The following is a 9,207-nucleotide window of genomic DNA, read 5'->3' as shown; positions in this document are numbered from 1 at the left end:
GCAACGTCCAGAACACGATGGGAGATGTTTTCTGTGCTCCCGCAGGTTTTCCTTGCCAGACAGAGTGGAAAAGCTTTCTGCTAGGATGTAGACCACAAAAGACGCTAAAGACGAAGGTACGATGCTCTCCGGAGCTAAGAGCCGCTCCCGGGCTTCTTTCGGCAGAAGCGGCGCTAAGCGAGCACTGTGAGCGGTAAAATCGTCTTTGCGCCAAGAAGCCGCTTCTTCGGCTCCGGGAGCCGGAGAGAGCGGCAGCATCGGAAAGGTGAAGAAGGAAGCTGTACAACACTGGGATTGTGTGCGCAGCTTGCCAACTGATAGAAAACAGTACCTTACACTTTCCTGACGTTTCCAATCACACGAATATTCGATTGGAACCTGTTTTGGACAGCTTTTCATTTCTTCATGCCAAACACTTGGCAGACCTCCGTGCAACGTCCAGAACACGATGGGAGATGTTTTCTGTGCTCCCGCAGGTTTTCCTTGCCAGACAGAGTGGAAAAGCTTTCTGCTAGGATGTAGACCACAAAAGACGCTAAAGACGAAGGTACGATGCTCTCCGGAGCTAAGAGCCGCTCCCGGGCTTCTTTCGGCAGAAGCGGCGCTAAGCGAGCACTGTGAGCGGTACAATCGTCTTTGAGCGAAGAAGCCGCTTCTTCGGCTCCAGGAGCCGGAGAGAGCGGCAGCATCGGAAAGGTGAAGAAGGAAGCTGTACAACACTGGGATTGTGTGCGCAGCTTGCCAACTGATAGAAAACAGTACCTTACACTTTCCTGACGTTTCCAATCACATGAATATTCGATTGGAAGCTGTTTTGGACAACTTTTCTTTCCTTCTTGTCAAACACTTGGCAGACCTCCGTGCAACGTCCAGAACGCGATGGGAGATGTTTTCTGTGCTCCCGCAGGTTTTCCTTGCCAGACAGAGTGGAAAAGCTTTCTGCTAGGATGTAGACCACAAAAGACGCTAAAGACGAAGGTACGATGCTCTCCCGAGCTAAGAGCCGCTCCCGGGCTTCTTTCGGCAGAAGCGGCGCTAAGAGAGCCCTGTGAGCGGTACAATCGTCTGTGCGCGAAGAAGCCGCTTCTTCGGCTCCGGGAGCCGGAGAGAGCGGCAGCATCGGAAAGGTGAAGAAGGAAGCTGTACAACACTGGGATTGTGTGCGCAGCTTGCCAACTGATAGAAAACAGTACCTTACCACATTCCTGACGTTTCCAATCACATGAATATTCGATTGGAAGCTGTTTTGGACAACTTTTCTTTCCTTCATGCCAAACACTTGGCAGACGTCCGTGCAACGTCCAGAACACGATGGGAGATGTTTTCTGTGCTCCCGCAGGTTTTCCTTGCCAGACAGAGTGGAAAAGCTTTCTGCTAGGATGTAGACCACAAAAGACGCTAAAGACGAAGGTACGATGCTCTCCGGAGCTAAGAGCCGCTCCCGGGCTTCTTTCGGCAGAAGCCGCGCTAAGAGAGCACTGTGAGCGGTACAATCGTCTTTGCGCGAAGAAGCCGCTTCTTCGGCTCCGGGAGCCGGAGAGAGCGGCAGCATCGGAAAGGTGAAGAAGGAAGCTGTACAACACTGGGATTGTGTGCGCAGCTTGCCAACTGATAGAAAACAGTACCTTACACTTTCCTGACGTTTCCAATCACATGAATATTCGATTGGAAGCTGTTTTGGACAACTTTTCTTTCCTTCTTGTCAAACACTTGGCAGACCTCCGTGCAACGTCCAGAACACGATGGGAGATGTTTTCTGTGCTCCCGCAGGTTTTCCTTGCCAGACAGAGTGGAAAAGCTTTCTGCTAGGATGTAGACCACAAAAGACGCTAAAGACGAAGGTACGATGCTCTCCGGAGCTAAGAGCCGCTCCCGGGCTTCTTTCGGCAGAAGCGGCGCTAAGCGAGCACTGTGAGCGGTACAATCGTCTTTGCGCGAAGAAGCCGCTTCTTCGGCTCCGGGAGCCGGAGAGAGCGGCAGCATCGGAAAGGTGAAGAAGGAAGCTGTACAACACTGGGATTGTGTGCGCAGCTTGCCAACTGATAGAAAACAGTACCTTACACATTCCTGACGTTTCCAATCACACGAATATTCGATTGGAACCTGTTTTGGACAGCTTTTCATTTCTTCATGCCAAACACTTGGCAGACCTCCGTGCAACGTCCAGAACACGATGGGAGATGTTTTCTGTGCTCCCGCAGGTTTTCCTTGCCAGACAGAGTGGAAAAGCTTTCTGCTAGGATGTAGACCACAAAAGACGCTAAAGACGAAGGTACGATGCTCTCCGGAGCTAAGAGCCGCTCCCGGGCTTCTTTCGGCAGAAGCGGCGCTAAGAGAGCACTGTGAGCGGTACAATCGTCTGTGCGCGAAGAAGCCGCTTCTTCGGCTCCGGGAGCCGGAGAGAGCGGCAGCATCGGAAAGGTGAAGAAGGAAGCTGTACAACACTGGGATTGTGTGCGCAGCTTGCCAACTGATAGAAAACAGTACCTTACACATTCCTGACGTTTCCAATCACACGAATATTCGATTGGAAGCTGTTTTGGACAGCTTTTCATTTCTTCCTGCCAAACACTTGGCAGACCTCCGTGCAACGTCCAGAACACGATGGGAGATGTTTTCTGTGCTCCCGCAGGTTTTCCTTGCCAGACAGAGTGGAAAAGCTTTCTGCTAGGATGTAGACCACAAAAGACGCTAAAGACGAAGGTACGATGCTCTCCGGAGCTAAGAGCCGCTCCCGGGCTTCTTTCGGCAGAAGCGGCGCTAAGAGAGCACTGTGAGCGGTACAATCGTCTGTGCGCGAAGAAGCCGCTTCTTCGGCTCCGGGAGCCGGAGAGAGCGGCAGCATCGGAAAGGTGAAGAAGGAAGCTGTACAACACTGGGATTGTGTGCGCAACTTGCCAACTGATAGAAAACAGTACCTTACACTTTCCTGACGTTTCCAATCACATGAATATTCGATTGGAAGCTGTTTTGGACAACTTTTCTTTCCTTCATGCCAAACACTTGGCAGACGTCCGTGCAACGTCCAGAACACGATGGGAGATGTTTTCTGTGCTCCCGCAGGTTTTCCTTGCCAGACAGAGTGGAAAAGCTTTCTGCTAGGATGTAGACCACAAAAGACGCTAAAGACGAAGGTACGATGCTCTCCGGAGCTAAGAGCCGCTCCCGGGCTTCTTTCGGCAGAAGCGGCGCTAAGAGAGCACTGTGAGCGGTACAATCGTCTTTGCGCGAAGAAGCCGCTTCTTCGGCTCCGGGAGCCGGAGAGAGCGGCAGCATCGGAAAGGTGAAGAAGGAAGCTGTACAACACTGGGATTGTGTGCGCAGCTTGCCAACTGATAGAAAACAGTACCTTACACTTTCCTGACGTTTCCAATCACATGAATATTCGATTGGAAGCTGTTTTGGACAACTTTTCTTTCCTTCTTGTCAAACACTTGGCAGACGTCCGTGCAACGTCCAGAAGACGATGGGAGATGTTTTCTGTGCTCCCGCAGGTTTTCCTTGCCAGACAGAGTGGAAAAGCTTTCTGCTAGGATGTAGACCACAAAAGACGCTAAAGACGAAGGTACGATGCTCTCCGGAGCTAAGAGCCGCTCCCGGGCTTCTTTCGGCAGAAGCGGCGCTAAGCGAGCACTGTGAGCGGTAAAATCGTCTTTGCGCGAAGAAGCCGCTTCTTCGGCTCCGGGAGCCGGAGAGAGCGGCAGCATCGGAAAGGTGAAGAAGGAAGCTGTACAACACTGGGATTGTGTGCGCAGCTTGCCAACTGATAGAAAACAGTACCTTACACTTTCCTGACGTTTCCAATCACATGAATATTCGATTGGAAGCTGTTTTGGACAACTTTTCTTTCCTTCTTGTCAAACACTTGGCAGACCTCCGTGCAACGTCCAGAACACGATGGGAGATGTTTTCTGTGCTCCCGCAGGTTTTCCTTGCCAGACAGAGTGGAAAAGCTTTCTGCTAGGATGTAGACCACAAAAGACGCTAAAGACGAAGGTACGATGCTCTCCGGAGCTAAGAGCCGCTCCCGGGCTTCTTTCGGCAGAAGCGGCGCTAAGAGAGCACTGTGAGCGGTAAAATCGTCTGTGCGCGAAGAAGCCGCTTCTTCGGCTCCGGGAGCCGGAGAGAGCGGCAGCATCGGAAAGGTGAAGAAGGAGCTGTACAACACTGGGATTGTGTGCGCAGCTTGCCAACTGATAGAAAACAGTACCTTACCACATTCCTGACGTTTCCAATCACATGAATATTCGATTGGAAGCTGTTTTGGACAACTTTTCTTTCCTTCTTGTCAAACACTTGGCAGACCTCCCTGCAACGTCCAGAACACGATGGGAGATGTTTTCTGTGCTCCCGCAGGTTTTCCTTGCCAGACAGAGTGGAAAAGCTTTCTGCTAGGATGTAGACCACAAAAGACGCTAAAGACGAAGGTACGATGCTCTCCGGAGCTAAGAGCCGCTCCCGGGCTTCTTTCGGCAGAAGCCGCGTTAAGGAGAGCACTGTGAGCGGTACAATCGTCTTTGCGCGAAGAAGCCGCTTCTTCGGCTCCGGGAGCCGGAGAGAGCGGCAGCATCGGAAAGGTGAAGAAGGAAGCTGTACAACACTGGGATTGTGTGCGCAGCTTGCCAACTGATAGAAAACAGTACCTTACATTTTCCTGACGTTTCCAATCACACGAATATTCGATTGGAAGCTGTTTTGGACAGCTTTTCATTTCTTCATGCCAAACACTTGGCAGACCTCCGTGCAACGTCCAGAACACGATGGGAGATGTTTTCTGTGCACCCGCAGGTTTTCCTTGCCAGACAGAGTGGAAAAGCTTTCTGCTAGGATGTAGACCACAAAAGACGCTAAAGACGAAGGTACGATGCTCTCCGGAGCTAAGAGCCGCTCCCGGGCTTCTTTCGGCAGAAGCGGCGCTAAGAGAGCACTGTGAGCGGTACAATCGTCTTTGCGCGAAGAAGCCGCTTCTTCGGCTCCGGGAGCCGGAGAGAGCGGCAGCATCGGAAAGGTGAAGAAGGAAGCTGTACAACACTGGGATTGTGTGCGCAGCTTGCCAACTGATAGAAAACAGTACCTTACACTTTCCTGACGTTTCCAATCACATGAATATTCGATTGGAAGCTGTTTTGGACAACTTTTCTTTCCTTCTTGTCAAACACTTGGCAGACCTCCGTGCACCGTCCAGAACACGATGGGAGATGTTTTCTGTGCTCCCGCAGGTTTTCCTTGCCAGACAGAGTGGAAAAGCTTTCTGCTAGGATGTAGACCACAAAAGACGCTAAAGACGAAGGTACGATGCTCTCCGGAGCTAAGAGCCGCTCCCGGGCTTCTTTCGGCAGAAGCCGCGTTAAGGAGAGCACTGTGAGCGGTACAATCGTCTTTGCGCGAAGAAGCCGCTTCTTCGGCTCCGGGAGCCGGAGAGAGCGGCAGCATCGGAAAGGTGAAGAAGGAAGCTGTACAACACTGGGATTGTGTGCGCAGCTTGCCAACTGATAGAAAACAGTACCTTACACTTTCCTGACATTTCCACTCACACGAATGTTCGATAAGAAGCTGTTTTGGACAGCTTTTCATTTCTTCATGCCAAACACTTGGCAGACCTCCGTGCACCGTCCAGAACACGATGGGAGATGTTTTCTGTGCTCCCGCAGGTTTTCCTTGCCAGACAGAGTGGAAAAGCTTTCTGCTAGGATGTAGACCACAAAAGACGCTAAAGACGAAGGTACGATGCTCTCCGGAGCTAAGAGCCGCTCCCGGGCTTCTTTCGGCAGAAGCGGCGCTAAGAGAGCACTGTGAGCGGTACAATCGTCTTTGCGCGAAGAAGCCGCTTCTTCGGCTCCGGGAGCCGGAGAGAGCGGCAGCATCGGAAAGGTGAAGAAGGAAGCTGTACAACACTGGGATTGTGTGCGCAGCTTGCCAACTGATAGAAAACAGTACCTTACACATTCCTGACGTTTCCAATCACGCGAATATTCGATTGGAAGCTGTTTTGGACAGCTTTTCATTTCTTCATGCCAAACACTTGGCAGACCTCCGTGCAACGTCCAGAACGCGATGGGAGATGTTTTCTGTGCTCCCGCAGGTTTTCCTTGCCAGACAGATTGGAAAAGCTTTCTGCTACGATGTAGACCACAAAAGACGCTAAAGACGAAGGTACGATGCTCTCCGGAGCTAAGAGCCGCTCCCGGGCTTCTTTCGGCAGAAGCGGCGCTAAGAGAGCACTGTGAGCAGTACAATCGTCTGTGCGCGAAGAAGCCGCTTCTTCGGCTCCGGGAGCCGGAGAGAGCGGCAGCATCGGAAAGGTGAAGAAGGAAGCTGTACAACACTGGGATTGTGTGCGCAGCTTGCCAACTGATAGAAAACAGTACCTTACACATTCCTGACGTTTCCAATCACACGAATATTCGATTGGAAGCTGTTTTGGACAGCTTTTCATTTCTTCCTGCCAAACACTTGGCAGACCTCCGTGCAACGTCCAGAACACGATGGGAGATGTTTTCTGTGCTCCCGCAGGTTTTCCTTGCCAGACAGAGTGGAAAAGCTTTCTGCTAGGATGTAGACCACAAAAGACGCTAAAGACGAAGGTACGATGCTCTCCGGAGCTAAGAGCCGCTCCCGGGCTTCTTTCGGCAGAAGCGGCGCTAAGAGAGCACTGTGAGCGGTACAATCGTCTTTGCGCGAAGAAGCCGCTTCTTCGGCTCCGGGAGCCGGAGAGAGCGGCAGCATCGGAAAGGTGAAGAAGGAAGCTGTACAACACTGGGATTGTGTGCGCAGCTTGCCAACTGATAGAAAACAGTACCTTACACTTTCCTGACGTTTCCAATCACATGAATATTCGATTGGAAGCTGTTTTGGACAACTTTTCTTTCCTTCTTGTCAAACACTTGGCAGACCTCCGTGCAACGTCCAGAACACGATGGGAGATGTTTTCTGTGCTCCCGCAGGTTTTCCTTGCCAGACAGAGTGGAAAAGCTTTCTGCTAGGATGTAGACCACAAAAGACTCTAAAGACGAAGGTACGATGCTCTCCGGAGCTAAGAGCCGCTCCCGGGCTTCTTTCGGCAGAAGCGGCGCTAAGCGAGCACTGTGAGCGGTACAATCGTCTTTGCGCGAAGAAGCCGCTTCTTCGGCTCCGGGAGCCGGAGAGAGCGGCAGCATCGGAAAGGTGAAGAAGGAAGCTGTACAACACTGGGATTGTGTGCGCAGCTTGCCAACTGATAGAAAACAGTACCTTACACTTTCCTGACGTTTCCAATCACATGAATATTCGATTGGAAGCTGTTTTGGACAACTTTTCTTTCCTTCTTGTCAAACACTTGGCAGACGTCCGTGCAACGTCCAGAACACGATGGGAGATGTTTTCTGTGCTCCCGCAGGTTTTCCTTGCCAGACAGAGTGGAAAAGCTTTCTGCTAGGATGTAGACCACAAAAGACGCTAAAGACGAAGGTACGATGCTCTCCGGAGCTAAGAGCCGCTCCCGGGCTTCTTTCGGCAGAAGCGGCGCTAAGAGAGCACTGTGAGCGGTACAATCGTCTGTGCGCGAAGAAGCCGCTTCTTCGGCTCCGGGAGCCGGAGAGAGCGGCAGCATCGGAAAGGTGAAGAAGGAAGCTGTACAACACTGGGATTGTGTGCGCAGCTTGCCAACTGATAGAAAACAGTACCTTACATTTTCCTGACGTTTCCAATCACACGAATATTCGATTGGAAGCTGTTTTGGACAGCTTTTCATTTCTTCATGCCAAACACTTGGCAGACCTCCGTGCAACGTCCAGAACACGATGGGAGATGTTTTCTGTGCACCCGCAGGTTTTCCTTGCCAGACAGAGTGGAAAAGCTTTCTGCTAGGATGTAGACCACAAAAGACGCTAAAGACGAAGGTACGATGCTCTCCGGAGCTAAGAGCCGCTCCCGGGCTTCTTTCGGCAGAAGCGGCGCTAAGAGAGCACTGTGAGCGGTACAATCGTCTTTGCGCGAAGAAGCCGCTTCTTCGGCTCCGGGAGCCGGAGAGAGCGGCAGCATCGGAAAGGTGAAGAAGGAAGCTGTACAACACTGGGATTGTGTGCGCAGCTTGCCAACTGATAGAAAACAGTACCTTACACTTTCCTGACGTTTCCAATCACATGAATATTCGATTGGAAGCTGTTTTGGACAACTTTTCTTTCCTTCTTGTCAAACACTTGGCAGACCTCCGTGCAACGTCCAGAACACGATGGGAGATGTTTTCTGTGCTCCCGCAGGTTTTCCTTGCCAGACAGAGTGGAAAAGCTTTCTGCTAGGATGTAGACCACAAAAGACGCTAAAGACGAAGGTACGATGCTCTCCCGAGCTAAGAGCCGCTCCCGGGCTTCTTTCGGCAGAAGCCGCGTTAAGGAGAGCACTGTGAGCGGTACAATCGTCTTTGCGCGAAGAAGCCGCTTCTTCGGCTCCGGGAGCCGGAGAGAGCGGCAGCATCGGAAAGGTGAAGAAGGAAGCTGTACAACACTGGGATTGTGTGCGCAGCTTGCCAACTGATAGAAAACAGTACCTTACACTTTCCTGACATTTCCACTCACACGAATGTTCGATAAGAAGCTGTTTTGGACAGCTTTTCATTTCTTCATGCCAAACACTTGGCAGACCTCCGTGCAACGTCCAGAACACGATGGGAGATGTTTTCTGTGCTCCCGCAGGTTTTCCTTGCCAGACAGAGTGGAAAAGCTTTCTGCTAGGATGTAGACCACAAAAGACGCTAAAGACGAAGGTACGATGCTCTCCGGAGCTAAGAGCCGCTCCCGGGCTTCTTTCGGCAGAAGCGGCGCTAAGAGAGCACTGTGAGCAGTACAATCGTCTGTGCGCGAAGAAGCCGCTTCTTCGGCTCCGGGAGCCGGAGAGAGCGGCAGCATCGGAAAGGTGAAGAAGGAAGCTGTACAACACTGGGATTGTGTGCGCAGCTTGCCAACTGATAGAAAACAGTACCTTACACATTCCTGACGTTTCCAATCACACGAATATTCGATTGGAAGCTGTTTTGGACAGCTTTTCATTTCTTCCTGCCAAACACTTGGCAGACCTCCGTGCAACGTTCAGAACACGATGGGAGATGTTTTCTGTGCTCCCGCAGGTTTTCCTTGCCAGACAGAGTGGAAAAGCTTTCTGCTAGGATGTAGACCACAAAAGACGCTAAAGACGAAGGTACGATGCTCTCCGGAGCTAAGAGCCGCTGCCGGG

Source organism: Ammospiza caudacuta, chromosome 9, assembly GCF_027887145.1.
Source record: "Ammospiza caudacuta isolate bAmmCau1 chromosome 9, bAmmCau1.pri, whole genome shotgun sequence".
NCBI lineage: Eukaryota > Metazoa > Chordata > Aves > Passeriformes > Passerellidae > Ammospiza > Ammospiza caudacuta.
Note: the sequence above shows the minus strand (reverse complement) of the source record.